The sequence below is a fragment of the Schistocerca gregaria genome, chromosome X (genome assembly GCF_023897955.1).
Source record: "Schistocerca gregaria isolate iqSchGreg1 chromosome X, iqSchGreg1.2, whole genome shotgun sequence".
Classification (NCBI taxonomy): Eukaryota; Metazoa; Arthropoda; class Insecta; order Orthoptera; family Acrididae; genus Schistocerca; species Schistocerca gregaria.
The window spans coordinates 279,940,582-279,956,556 of record NC_064931.1 but is presented as its reverse complement, the minus strand read 5'-3'; positions in this window follow the sequence as shown (position 1 = coordinate 279,956,556).

The window sequence follows — 15,975 nt, the reverse complement described above, 5'->3', positions numbered from 1 at the left end:
ACCTACCACAAGAACTCCTTGCCAGCCTTTTGGCCACGGACCTTGCCGTTGGCGCGGAAGCGATACAGATAGCAACCACAACGGAGGGGTATCCGTTTAGAGGCCAGACAAACGTGTGGTTCCTGAAGAGGGGCACTACTCTTTTCGGTAGTCGCAGGTATAACTGTCTGGATGACTGACTAATCTGGTTTTGTAACGCCAACCAAAACGGCCTTGCTCCGTTGGCACTGCGAACCGCTGAAAGCAAGGGGAAACTACAGTTGTAATTCTTCACGAGGACATGCATCTCAAGTGTATGGTTAAATGATGATGGCATCCTCTTGGGTAAAATATTCCGGATATAAAATAGTCCCCTATTTGGATCTCCGGGCGGAGACTACTCGGCAGGATGTCGTTATTGGGAGAAACAAAACTGACGTTCTACTGATCGAAGTGTGGAATGTCAAATCCCTTAATCGGACATGTATGTTAGAAAATTTAAAAAGGGATATGGGTAGGTTAAAGTTAGATATAGTGGCAATTAATGAAGTTAGGTGGAACGAGAAACAGAACTTCTGGTCAGGTGAATACAGCGTTAGAAATACAAAACCAAATAGGGCTCATGCAGCAGCAGGTTTAATAATGAATAAAAAAATAGTAACACGGATAAGCTACTTCGAACATCACAATGAACGCATTATTCTAACCAAGATAGACAAAAAGCCCACACCCACAACAGCGCTGCAAGTTTATATGCCAAATAGCTCCGAAGATGAAGTAAAAGGAATCGTTCAGGTAGTTAAGGGAGATGAAAATTTAATAGTCATGGGGGACTGGATTTCGACAGCAAGAAAAGTAAGAGAAGGAAAAATAGTAGGTGAGTATGACTGGGGAAAGGAATGAGAGAGGAAGCCGCCTGGTATAATTGTGCACAGAGCATAATCATAGCTAGGCTGTATATGTGGAAGACACATGGCGACACCGGAAGGTTTCTGACTGATTATATAATGGTAACACATATGTCGAATTCAGATTTTAAATTGTAAGACATTTCCAATCGTAAATGTGCACTCTGACCATTATTTATTATTTATGAAATGTAGATTAAAACTGAAGAAACTGCAAAAAGGTAGTAATTTAAGGAGATGTGACGTGGGGAAACTGAAAGTACCAGAGGTTTCAGACAGTTTCAGAGGGAGAATTAGAGGGCTATTGACATGAACTGTAGAAAGGAATATAGTGATACGATGCTTCGTGAACAATTTGACAGAGCACGGGAGGACCTAGGTCAAAAAAAGGCCCTAGAGCAAACGACAATCCGTTAGAACTACTGATAGCCTTGGGAGAGCCGGCCATGAGGAAACTCGTCCATCTGGCGTGCAAGATGTATGAGAAAGGCGAAATATCCTCTCACTTCAAGAACAGTGTAACAATACCTACTCCTAAGAAATAATTTACTGACACGTGTAAAACTTACCGAACTATCAGTTTGAAAAGTCACGGTTGCAAAATAGTAATACAAATTCTTTACTGAAGACTGGAAAAACTGGTAGAAACCGATCTTGGGCAGCTCAATTTGAATTCCGGAGAAATATAAGAACACCAGAGGCGATACTGACCCTACGACTTTTAATAGAGGTTAGGTTAATGAAAGGCTAACATACGTTTATAGCATTTGTAAACTTAGAGAAAGCTTTTGACAATGTTGTGTGGAATACTCTCTTTTACATACTAAAGGTGTTAAGGTTAAAAGGCAGAGAACGAGATGCTGTTTACAATTTGAACAGAAACCAGATGGCAGTTATAAGAATGAAGGGGGATGGAAGGGAAGCAGTGATTGAGAAGGGGGTGAGACACGGTTGTAGCTTATCCTTGATGTTACTCAATCTATATACTGAGCAAGTAGTAAAGGCAACAAGAGAAATATTTAGAATCGGAACTAAAGTCCAGAGAGGAGAAATAAAAACTTGGAGGTTTGCCGATGACATTGTAATTCTGTCAGAGGAAACAAAAGCCTTGGAAGAGCAGTTGAACGGAATTGACAGTGTCTCGGAAGAAGGATATAAGATGAACATCAACAAAAGCAAAACGACGATAGTGGAATGTTGTCTAACTAAATCAGTGACGCCGAGGGAATTAGATTAGGAAGAGAGACACTTAAAGTACAGATGAGTTTTGCTATTTGGTCAGCAAAATAACTGATGATAAAGTAGAGGGGATATAAATTGCAGACCGGCAATGGAAAGGAAGCGTGTCTGAAGAAGAGAAATTTGTTAACATAGAGTATAGATTTAAGGGTCAGGAAGTATTTTCTGAAAGTATTTGTATGGCTTGTAGCTATGTGTGAAAGTGAAGAACGGATGATAAACAATTGAGACAAGAAGAGAATAGGAGCTTTTGAAATACGGTGCTACAGGAGAATGCTGAAGATCACGTGGGTAATACGTAACTGAAGAGGAGGTACTGAATGGAATTGGGGAGAAAAGAAATTTGCTTAACAACTAGACTAGAAGAAGGGATCGGTTGGTAGCACACATTCTGAGACATCAAGGGATCACCAGTTTAGTATTCCAGGGAAGCATGAGGGATAAAAATCGTCGAGGGAGGCCAAAATATGAATACAGTAAGCAGTTTCACAAGGATGTCGGTTGTTGTAGTTACACTGAGATGAATATACTTGCACAGGATAGAGTAGCATGGATAGCTGCAGAAAACCAGTCTTCGGACTCAAGACCACAACTACAAGTACAATTAAGAACCGTGTCCCGCTTTTTTAATGTCCACAGGAATGCCGGAAATCGAGGTGACTTCAATACAATAATTGTCTTTCAATAAAAGTATAATTTCTGTTCTTCTCATTGTATATTTCCTACAATTACCTTTTACCTATGTATGGCCCAAGTTTCATCGAGCTATGTGACTTGCCAGTGACACATCTTCTGAAAATTACTTTCATTCTGAAGTTTTGTTCACCAGTACAATTTGAACGTACGAATAATAGTTGCGTCATTCTAGAGGCATGTGCTTTGCATGTTCTTGTCAACATTGAAAGAAGGGTCTGTTTTGTAAACAAATTGACGCCGGCCGGTGTGGCCGAGCGGTTCTAGGCGCTTCAGTCTGGAACCGCGCGACTGCTACGGTCGCAGTTTAGAATCCTGCCTCGGGCATGGATATGTGTGTTGTCCTTAGGTTAGTTAAGTTTAAGTATTTGTAAGCTCTAGGGGACTGACGACCTCAGATGTTAAGTCCCACAGTGCTCAGAGCTATTTGAACCATTAGAAAAAAATGGATATTAAAAGCGAGTGTTTAAAAATGGAGTAAAACTTTAAAAAGGACATCACTCTGAAAAATTCCTTACAGTATGATACGTGACGAAAAATGCAAAACTAAATTTATGTTTCTCCAGTCAGCATCTTTAGAATTTTATGGCTTGTGAGGAACGTGTAATTCATGAAGAAAGAAATATTACATGTAATAAACTCCTGACATTATTAATAAACGTTAATAAACCGAAATGAAGTTGCCAATGGAATGAGTGATGAAACCACTACAGAAGTGTTAGGTCTCAATAGGAAGGACACCCATGACGGGAGTTCCGTTCCTATGGAACGAAAGTCACTTCCACCGTTCCATCTCACGAGGTTCGCACAACTTCATACATCTTAAACGGCAGTTGCCAGTTGGCATTTGCTTCAATAGTGCACGCGAAATATGGGATGAAGGTAATCGATTTTTGCCCAACTAGTATCGAGATAATGACGGCTTCGATGTGATAGGTCGAAATGATAATGCCTTGGAAATGAGTGGTCTCACCTCCTTAGCATCGTTCGTGACTTCGTTCCTATCACATGTCCGAAGATTCCAGATCTTTCGGTTTTGGGATGTACTACAGGAAAGATAAATATTTGTTGCAAGGGTCTTGTATCTTTGGAGGAAACGAGATATGCCTGGTGCACAGGCTGCTCAGCGTGTAACTTTCGTCTCGAGACTGGGTTCTGTAACGCTCACTGTTCCTGTATTTTGCATGAAGCAGCTCAGGCTCACTCGGGACACGTGTACTCAGAAATGGGAAAATATCACTTGAAACAATCATTTCCAATTGCTACACAAGATAACTGTAGAACACTATTGTTATGCGCATTCCACAGCAATGGAAGTAAATTCGACCAACATTAAGACGTGGATTATAATGTCTTTTTATTTTCCGAACTGTTAATTTAAATTCAATTCTATTCATTGCATGTGCACTGAACATTATGAATATTATAGTATTAAAATTTGTTTTCGTTCGGTCAGACCATTTCTAACGGCAGAAAAAATTTATAGATGGAACAGAACTCATGATCTTGTGATTGTACCACCAGAAAATAACGTAAATAACGAAAAAAATTAAAATGTTATATTGTAGACAGGTTTTACTATATAGAGAGCGTGTAAAAGGTGTAATTGCAGGTATTTTTGTATGACGTACCTCAATACACATCATTGTGTTGGTTATTTTTTCTCTGCATAGAACGGCCTTCCTATAAACACGCCACAAACTTTATGAGTGGATATTTTATGCATGGCCGTAACTTTGTTATTAATGTACAAAATAGGTTTCACCTGTTGCCTCAGTCAGAAACTGATGAGCCTCTCACAGAAGTAGATGTAGACAGGGCTCAACAAGCTTTCAACAGCAAATTGATTAAGAATGTAGGGAAGTCTGCAAAGAGAAAGAAAGTCTTGTTGCTAGGTAGTTCGCATGCTAGGGGTGTGGGCCAACTTCTGCAGGATGAATTAGGGCTGGATTACCAGGTCACAAGTTTTTTCAAACCTAGTGCTGAACTTGGGCAGGTTACAGAGGATTTAGGTTCACTATGTAAAGGTTTTACTAAGGAAGACACCGTGGTTATTGTGGGTGGGCCGGGCAACAGTATTGACAGAGATCCGGGGTACAGCATAAAGTGTGACCTGGCAAAGATTGCATCGGCATCGAATCATACCAGTGTTGGGTTTGTGTCGGTTCTGGAGCGCCACGACCGACCTCATTTGACCTCTTCTGTCAGGAGAGTTAATTTGGAGTTGGAACGGCTACTTGGATCTGGTGCAGGGTCACACATTGGTGTGGTTCCTGTTGATTCACTCTGTAGGTGGGACTATACTAGACATGGCCTACACCTCAACAGGAAAGGGAAGGGTAAACTGGCTGGGCTGATAGCAGGAAATTTAAAGGGGGGAGGAACTACATCTCATGGTGGAAACTCTTTTTTAGTGTAAGATCAGTGTCCAGTGGGAAACTCAGCCAGGCAAGTACTAAAGATGTTAAAAAAGTTCAAGATACTCACAAAAGTAAAGTGAAAAATAATGTTAGTATATTTCATCAAAATATTGGGGGATTGAAGAATAAAAGTACTAAAGATGTTAAAAAAGTTCAAGATACTCACAAAAGTAAAGTGAAAAATACTGTTAGTATATTTCATCAAAATATTGGGGGATTGAAGAATAAAATTGATGAGCTTCTGCTTTGTTTAGAAGATATAGAAACCAAGAATGTAATAGATATACTATGCCTGTCTGAGCATCACATTGTCACTGATATGCAAAAGGTTAGCATCAATGGGTACAAATTAGCTGCACATGTAAGTAGAGATAATATGATGGGAGGAGGAGTTGCCATATATGTCAAAAGCTTCCACAGTGCAAAAAATTTAGAAACTAAAAAATTTTGTGTAGAGTAACATATGGAAGCATGTGCCACTGAACTTAAACTAAATGATGGCACTTTCATAATTGTAACAGTGTATAGGTCCCCCTCAGGGAATTTCCAGCTATTTCTAGAAAACTTGGATGCTTTGAAGTGCTATCTGTCAGACAGGGGGTAGCAAATTATCATTTGTGGGGATTTCAATGTTGATTCCCTGAAAGAGTGTAATAGGAAGAATGACCTTTTAGTATTACTCAGTTCTATCAATTTGAGCTCCGTCATTGATTTTCCTACTCGGATAACAAAGAACAGCAGTACATTGATAGATAACTTTTTTATAGACCAATATAAGTTTAAGGACATAAATTCTTATCCTATTGAGAATGGCCTTTCAGATCATAGTGCACAGCTTGTTACAGTACATGACATAGCTCCATGCAGTATAATAAATCAGACTTTCAAAGCAGTGTGTTCAATTAACAATATAAATATTGCAAACTTTAGGGAAAGCCTACAGCAGCTAGACTGGGATGAAGTGTATAAGGAACCCGATGCAAACTTGAAATATAACTTATTTCACAATACATTTTTAAGGGTATTTGAAAATTGTTTTCCCAAGAAAATAGTTAAACATAATTCCAAGAAAACATATAAAAAACCTTGGCTAACTAAAGGAATAAGAATATCTTGCAACCGCAAAAGAGAACTGTATCTAACAGCAAGAGGGAGTACTGACCCCGAAATTGTTCAATATTATAAAAACTATTGTGCGGTACTAAGAAAAGTTATTAAAAAGTCGAGAAGCATGTGTATCATGTCTGAGATCAGTAACTCTGATAATAAAATTAAAGCAATTTGGATTATTATTGAAAGGGAAACAGGGCAACCAAGAGCACAGGAAGACTTTAGTGCAATAAAACTGAATGACAAGTGCACTAACAAACAATCAGAAATTGAAAATATTTTGAATAATCATTTTTTAAATGTTGTGGAGAAAATAGGATCTAGATCTTCACTAGAAGAGGCAAGGCTATTAATAGAAGAGGCCATACCTGCGCAGTTTGAAACAACTGTAATTCCACCAACCTCTCCCTCTGAAATCAGTAAAATAATAAACTCACTGAAAAGTAAAAGCTCTTACGGAATTGATGGCATTTCCAGCAAAGTACTTAAAGCTTGTTCCCCACAGATAAGTAGGATTCTCAGCCACGTATGTAATAGCTCTTTGGAGCAGGGTGTTTTCCCTGATAGACTGAAATATGCCATTGTAAAACCATTGCATAAAAAGGGGGATACGTCGGATGTCAACAACTACCGCCCAATCTCTCTTCTGACAGCTCTATCAAAAATTTTTGAGAAAGTAATGTATTCAAGAGTAGCCTCCCATATTTGTAAAAATAAAGTACTAACAAAATGTCAGTTTGGTTTTCAGAAAGGCTTTTCAACAGAAAATGCTATATATGCTTTCACTGATCAAATATTAAATGCTCTGAATAACCGGACATCACCCATTGGTATTTTTTGTGATCTCTCAAAGGCCTTTGATTGTGTAAATCATGGAATTCTTTTATATAAGCTAAATCATTATGGTTTGAGTGGGGCAGTGCACAAATGGTTTAAATTCATACTTAACTGGAAGAATGCAGAAAGTTGAAATAAGTGGTTCGTGTAATGTTAAAACAACAGCTGATTCCTCAAACTGGGGTGCTATCAAGCACGGGGTCCCACAGGGTTCGGTCTTAGGTCCTTTACTGTTCTTGATATACATTAATGACTTACCATTCCACATTGATGAAGATGCAAAGTTAGTTCTTTTTGCTGATGATACAAGTATAGTAATAACATCCAAAAACCAAGAACTAAGTGATGTAATTGTAAATGATGTTTTTCACAAAATTATTAAGTGGTTCTCAGCAAACGGACTCTCTTTAAATTTTGATAAAACACAGTATATACAGTTCCGTACAGTAAATGGCACAACTCCAGTAATAAATATAGAATTTGAACAGAAGTCTGTAGCTAAGGTAGAATTTTCAAAATTTTTAGGTGTGTCCATTGATGAGAGGTTAAACTGGAAGCAACACATTGATGGTCTGCTGAAACGCCTGAGTTCAGCTACGTATGCTATTAGGGTTATTGCAAATTTTGGTGATAAGAATCTCAGTAAATTAGCTTACTATGCCTACTTTCATTCACTGCTTTCGTATGGCATCATATTCTGGGGTAATTCATCGTTGAGTAGAAAAGTATTCATTGCACAAAAACGTGTAATCAGAATAATTGCTGGAGCCCACCCAAAGTCATCCTGCAGACATCTATTTAAGGATCTAGGGATCCTCACAGTAACCTCACAGTATATATATTCCCTTATGAAATTTGTTGATAATAATCCAACCCAATTCAAAAGTAATAGCAGTGTGCATACCTATAACACCAGGAGAAAGGATGATCTTCACTATGCAGGGTTAAATCTGACTTTGGCACAGAAAGGGGTAAATTATGCTGCCACAAAAGTCTTTGGGCACCTACCAAACAGCATCAAAAGCCTGACAGATAGCCAACTAACATTTAAAAATAAATTAAAAGAATTTCTAGATGACAACTCCTTCTACTCATTGGCTGAATTTTTAGATATAAACTAAGTAAAAAAAAACACTTAATCATTAGTGTCATGCAATATTTTGTGTAATGTAATTTCTTGCACAGACATCTTTTATTAACCTGACACGTTCCACATCATTACGAAGTGTCGTATTCATGATCTATGGAACAAGTATTAATCTAATCTAATCTAATCTAATCTGTACCACTAAGTGTGCTATGCCTGTCAGTGTGGACTAACCGTTTTGCGTCCACACCTCCACACTTCAAAACCTTACCTACTGCCCAGGGGAAATAAGTATCAATGCCTTACTCTTGCCACATTTACCTGCACATGCTAACTAATCTAGCCAATGACCTTGCGGCAGTGGTAACAGCAGTTCACGTAAGATCACCAAAGTTAAGCGCTGTCGGGATGGTCTAGCACTTGGATGGGTGTCCATCTGGTCTGCCGAGCGCTGTTGGCAAGCGGGGTGCACTCAGCCCTTGTGAGGCAAACTGAGGAGCTACATGATTGAGATGTAGCGACTAGGGTCTCGTAAACTGACATACGGCTGGGAGAGCTGTGTGCTGACCACATACCCTTCCATATGCGCGTCCAGTGACGCCTGTGGGCTGAGCATGACACAGCGGCTGGTCGGTACCGTTGGACCTTCCAAGGCCTGTCTGGTTTACTTTAGTTTAACTAACCAATCTAAAAACATATGACTGTAATAGCAATAATTATTAGTGTGTAAATGACGTAAATTGTTGTGGTTGGCAGGAGGGCCAACACCCTGTTACTAGAGGAGGCCGAAAGGCACGCGATTTAGCTCACGCAGGCTGGCGTGAGGTCTGAAACAGGACAAGGAAATTAGAATTTAGAAAAACGGACGTAGCTGGTGGAATACTTAACTTTAATCCATTAAGGATGAACGTCGGTCTTGACGATACATGATTCACAATATCAATAGTAACTAATAATGGCGCCTTGCTAGGTCGTAGCAAATGATGTAGCTGAAGGCTATGCTAAACTATCGTCTCGGCAAATGAGAGCGTATTTTATCAGCGAACCATTGCTAGCAAAGTCGGCTGTACAACTGGGGCGAGTGCTAGGAAGTCTCTCTAGACCTGCCGTCTGGCGGCGCTCGGTCTGCAATCACTGATAGTGTCGACACGCGGGTCCGACCTATACTACCGGACCGCGGCCGATTAAAAACTACCACCTAGCAAGTGTGGTGTCTGGCGGTGACACCACATAAATATTGATGCAATGTTGTTCAGTACACCATTTTCAGTCACCAATAGAAATATTCGCACTTATACCCGTTACACCATATATATAAACTTATTGAAATACATGTAAATATTTTGCCCCTAAAGACATGAAAACCTGCAGGCGTCACCAATTCTGTCACGGGTGGGCAACTGGAGATCCACGGGGCGAATCTGGACAGTGAGTGAGTTCAATTCGGCCGACGGAAAAATTTCGTGGATGAGAAAGCGAGGCATTCGCATTGTACTCCAATGGGATGCATTTTCGGACATTCACCATTTTCTTGTTCACATTTTTCAGGTTTGTCTCCTGTATAATACGTACAAGTGATTTAGCATTTTCGACTTTTTAAAGTGAACATTTATTTATCGTTATAAAAATAACCCATGCCTATGCGATCAGTCATCGTAAATATTTTTGGATGAATAATCAAAAATGTTTGCTAATAGTGTTTACTGAAATCAACACATGACCAACCTGTGGCCAAAAATCTCCTAATTGCTCGTCGACTGGGTTGCCTGTCTCATTGCTGCTTTGGTTTTGTATTCTTTTTCATATTAACGTTAGTAAATTATTTTTCTCCATTGTGGACGTTTTCGATCACAGCAGCTGTTGAAACTGAAGGTAATTTATAATGAAAAATGGGCAAACATTGGCTTTTGCAAGCGTTTACCTTTCTATGGTGATATTTCAAGATGCCTGGAAACCCACCTTCAGATGTTTAAGTATAATTTCGTCTCACGAGCATTGTTTGGAACGGATGTTCTTAAGTAGTACTGCAAGATGTAGTACATAAAACAATGTTCACAACACATAAAGAAAAAAGATGGGTTGAACTTAAAAAACAGAATGTACTCTAAAAATGCTTCTTTTGGGGCATAATGTGTTGGAGAGCAATGTCAGGAGAGAGCTGCTATTCATGTCAGTGCATTAGCCGAAAACCGTTAACATCACCACTATTGTTTTGACTTTTTAACGCCACGGGTGCTATAGAGGTATGATTATAAAGTAACGATGCTATTGCCATAAATTTTTTTTCAAAAAACATATATATATATTAGGCTATTGTCATTATCTGTATACTTCCCTCCTCTATTCCTACAACTCAGCTTGCAGATTTTCCATTGATGGAAATGCAGGTTGGTCCTTGGGGAGTAGATAATAGTCACATGTTTCTGGGTCAGGTGATTAAGGTGGGTGGCCAAACACTAGGATGCTGTAATTCGATAGAAATCTTTTACAAGAGAATGCGGTATGAACCGGTACGTTGTCTTGAGCAGAGCCAGTGACTTGCTCTTCAACAATTCGGTATTTTCTCACGGTGTTGAGCAGGAATCTCAAAGTAGTAATTTTGATTAACAGCTTGATCTTCAAGAACCCAATGAATACCAAGAAAACAATCATCATCGTTTTGAATATTGATATACTCATTAGAGATTTTTTCGATCTGATAAATAGTCTTCGGCATACACTTCTTTTAGTAACAGATGGGTTTCAATAGCATTTTTTTCAAGTTTCGTGTGAAATTTAACAATTTGTTTCTCTATTATTACACTTATAATTTTTCCGGCAAAACAAAATAACAGCTCGTACATAAACGAGCGCCACGGCCACACTGATTCGTCTACAGACACCAGGGATGCCGCATTAGACTGAGAAGACTTCACGCATCGTTCATCTTTGGTGCATCCGTATTTACTCTGTGAAAGCATCTATCACGTTATTTTATACCTACACCTCGTAATTTTGTTGTTATGCGCTAGGAGACGCCTTTCGCATTACACGACGAGATCACCCGCGCACTTACGTAAGCGTACAAATTAGGCCCACAAGTCAACCAAGTTGCTCATACGTGTTATATGTGTTTACACTTACGAACCCTTTCCTCCAGCAGCGTAACTCCTCTCTGATGGGACACTAGCTGAAATGCTGCACCATAATACGCAGATGTTGGAGTTCGTACTGTGTGCGCAGAAACTCATACCTATAATATTGGATCAGGAAACGCAGTCGGCGGTGCACCCCAACGGCGGCGGGGTATCGGAGCAGCTGTCGATGTTTCATCAACCTGCCGAGCTGCAGTTAAGTGCTTCCACAATATTGCTCTTTGCCAATACTTATAATATAACTGACCATTGATCGAAACGTGTGAATGGAGGCTTAGCACCGCATAGTGACTTTGACGTAATAATTGAAAATGTTCAACGTGGCGTTAAAGGGCAATTTCCTCTGGTGGAATGGGACTCTATAAGTAGCATGATAGTGTACATCGATGTATTTATGACGACCAAGTACGCCCAGTCTCATACTTGTCTACACACACACACACACACACACACACACACACACATTTATCTAGCTGTATGGAGTGTAGCTTTCAACCCAACATCTGGGGGCTCCTCTTGTTATATGTCATTCTAGTGTTATGAACTTAGAAAGTGCATTACCGACTGCTACAGACAGGCTTAGCCTCTGGCACCCATATGTCAAATTCCCAGTCTATGACTTTGTAAGCTAATTGAGCACAGTTTATATGTGGAGGATTTATAGACTCATGCACGACTGGAGTGCGCTGCTATTGATTGCCCCATAATATAAAATTCATAAAGAAGAATTTACAGAAGGAACACCTATATATTTTGTTCCTGCTATTGGTTTTAATGCGATCTAGAGAGAATTTAAGGTGTACAGAGAACCAACATTCGCTAAATATTGCAGAAGAGAATGACTTTAATTATGATGATGATCGTAAGGGACATAAGCTCGTCAGTTAATGGTATGTGATTACGGAGAATACCCATCAGAGCATTTCAGAGGACATTCTTGCGAAGAATTTCAATGCATGTTGTACTTACGTAGACAATATGTATGGTGCATCGTTACCACCTGACATAAGTAAGGAATTACATGTATATTTATACATATGTGCATACTCTACAGTGTTAGTTAAAATAAGAAAATAAACTAAGCGTGTGTTGTATCAGGAACATGTCCTCCCGTTAGTAGTCGGTGCTATAAAAAAATAAAAAAAATCAATTAGAGGAGTCTGGTATTCCAACGTACGGCCACCTCCTATTGATATTCACAGTATTTTTACATTTTTTGGTTGATTTTCTCATAATATTCCACATATACCCACTTTTAAGAGGATGCATGTAAATACTACACTTTAAAAATGTAACAATAACCACAGGGCGAAAGGTTTACATATACAATGATACCTCACATTACACAACTAGCACATTTATTTTTAAGAAATGCAGAGATATTCCATATTGATCAGTTAACAGATTGCAACTAATATACTCTTGTCACATGTCACAGTTTATCAGGAACTTATCCCTCTGTTATTAGTGGGTTAAAAACAATGGCGTGACTGCAAAATTGCTTTAACAGACGAGTGTTTTATGTTGAAAAAACACGCTAGACTGCGCTGTTAACAATTTCCTTCATCTGTGTTATTACCAACACTTGTAGATTTGGATAGGAAACCACTTTATTTAAAACAAAGAAAACCTATATTCCATTATCTGTTCCATACGTGCACACGCTGGTGGTACACACATTACTGCTGTGGTCGCAGTCCTGCTGCTACACTGGTTCTGAAGTACAAATGAGATGATTAGAAGCATCCTACACCTCTGATCTATAATGACGTGACTGACAAGGAGAACTTCTACTTTCTTTGTTGCACAGCGGCATAAGTATCTGATATGGCTAAAGGTCATGAACATCCCACTCACACAATGTATAGAGAGCGAGTGGGAAAAAGAACGTCCTCCATCTCTGTTAAACAGGGCACCAACTGCCAAAATTTCAACCGCATGCGATAGGTATCAGCCAGAAGAAAGTGTCCATCAGAGCCACCTCAATCATAAGACTTTTGGAACGAGCCTCGATAAGCTGCAACTTCCCTGTACATGGGCTGTAGTAACGGCTACAATACTTTTACTACATTTCACTCTAAATACCGAGGATATTTCCAGAACTGAGTCGTTATTAAATTCATCACACCACACACAAGCCATCATCCATCAGTATACTATTTCTTCGTTATTCTGTTAAACTCATTCCACATCTGCGAATCTGTTGAGATCCTATGGTTTCAGCATGGTGCTGACGCTGGATGTAGCATATTAGGCATAGACAGGCGAAGAAAAATACAGTACTGATCTATACTACTCCTGAAAACAATAGTTTCTGTAAAAGAAAAAAAGCTACGGGTAACTTACCTAAAAATGTGGTAGCAATTGTGCTAAGAGAAATGCAAAATCATCCATGATACATGTATTTCCTAAAACATTGCTACCATGTACCCATCGCCATCCATTGTAGAGTTTGGTATTTTTTTAGATGCAGAATATTCGCAGATGATACAGTTGTCTAGAAGAAGGCAGTGAATCGTGAGGATACCAGTGGAGGATCGGTGGCTATTTGTGTAGCTAAGATGAACGTAAATAAACGTAACTATTGCACCTAATTAGGCCTAAAATCCCCTACAGTACCATTAAATTACTGCTTAAATATTAATTACCATAAAATACCTACGAATATCTGGAGCTGACTAAATATTTATATACGGTGTGAACCCTTTTTATGAATCTTAAGGGAATTTATCTAATTATCCACAAAATAAATTAGCTACAAAAACAACATTAGACTGACCTTTTTCTACGCAACTTAGATTAATAAAAGAGTTGAGTGTTTTGCCATAGGATCGCAAGAATATTGTGGGACAGTCAACAATCTCCTGTAGTAGATACTAGGAGAGTCGTCGTGCACCGTGGAGAGCTATTTTACTGTTGTGGACCGTATATTACTTCCTCACACACATGTCCTACAAAATGACTACAACGATGGATTACGGATGTTTATCAGCTGCTATTTTTTCACATAAATGGGCAGCATCTCGCTATGAAGAGAAATGGCCCCCTGATCATCAGCCCTGATTGTTGCGTCGTATGGAGTGGGACAATAGGGTTGATATCCCACGGCTGTCCAGGGTGTCTCCAGATACATCTTTGGCCTGAAAGCTCATTGACTGTATTCAGTGATGAGTCCATAGTCGAATTGAGCGCCGATGACTAGGAAAGATGTGCCTGGAGACGTCACGGACAGTGGTGGGATACCAACCTAACTGTCGCGCACCATAAGGTCCGACATCTAGGAGTGATGCTCCGGGGTGCCACTTATTTTGATAGGAGGACATCATTATAGCACACCGGTACGTCGACGATATGCTACAGCCGTTTTGTTTCCCTCCATGGCAAGTCATCGTGGGTTTACATTTCAGCAACATAATACGCGCCAGCACACAGCGTGAGATTCTACTTCTTCTATTCGTGCTTGCAAAACCCTGTCTTGGCCAGCATAGTCGGCGGATCTGTCCCCATATGAGCATGTTTGAAGCATTGTGAACAGGTCCTTCAAACCAACTCAATATTTTGACGATCTAACGCGCCAATTCGACAGAATGTGGCACGATATCCCTCAGGAGGACATCCAACAACGTGTGTGTGTGCGTGTGTGTGTGTGTGTGTGTGTGTTGTGTGTGTGTGTGTGTGTGTGTGTGTGTGTGTGTGTGTGTGTGTGTGCGTGCGTGCGTGCGCTTCAGTGAAGATATAAATCATCGTTGCAGCTACTTTAACTTCATGCAAACAATATATGCATGAAGTCCATAATTGTCAAACAAATAATTCAACACGTTGACTGCGGTTGGCATCGTTTCACCTCCAAACTAGGCCAGACCCGCAAACCCTGGCAAGCGTCATGCGTTAGGTTCCGCTGGGGCCGCCGGCAGCCTTGTGGCAGTCAACGTGTGAAGCATGTAGTGGTTTAACAGGTGCTGTATGAACATTATTAGCTTTAGTTTTGATTCTTTCTCACCTATGCAAATTCGAAATCACTCAGACTCAATACACGTCCGTAAGTATATGCCGTTAATTTCAATTTGAAACACTACCGGCGTCTATATAACACTTTGCGAAAATAGATAGTATCTACTTTATTCATAACTGCAATTTTCAGCAACTATAGTATATATTTCAGAATAAAATTCAGTATTTAGTTACAAATATATTCTGATTTTGCTAACCGACAACTATAAATTGATTTGTCATCTTCCGAACACTACAAAATTAGAGATATTATAAATCTATAGACATGGCTATACATTCATGTAAGCCATAAGAAGAATCTTTCAGAAAATTGCTTAGAATTGGTTCAGAAGCTGCCATTACGGTCTTTATTGATAATTAATGCAATGATAGGTCCAATGATGAACGTATTATTTGTGATTATTGTAAACGCAGATAGACAGATTAATAATTTACAGTAAATGTAAACTGAAAATTTATAGTAATTGTAAATTATCAGTCTGTTAATCTGTGTTTACAATAATGGCAAACAATAAGCAAATTTTTCGACCTATCATGGCATTATGCTTCTATGAAGA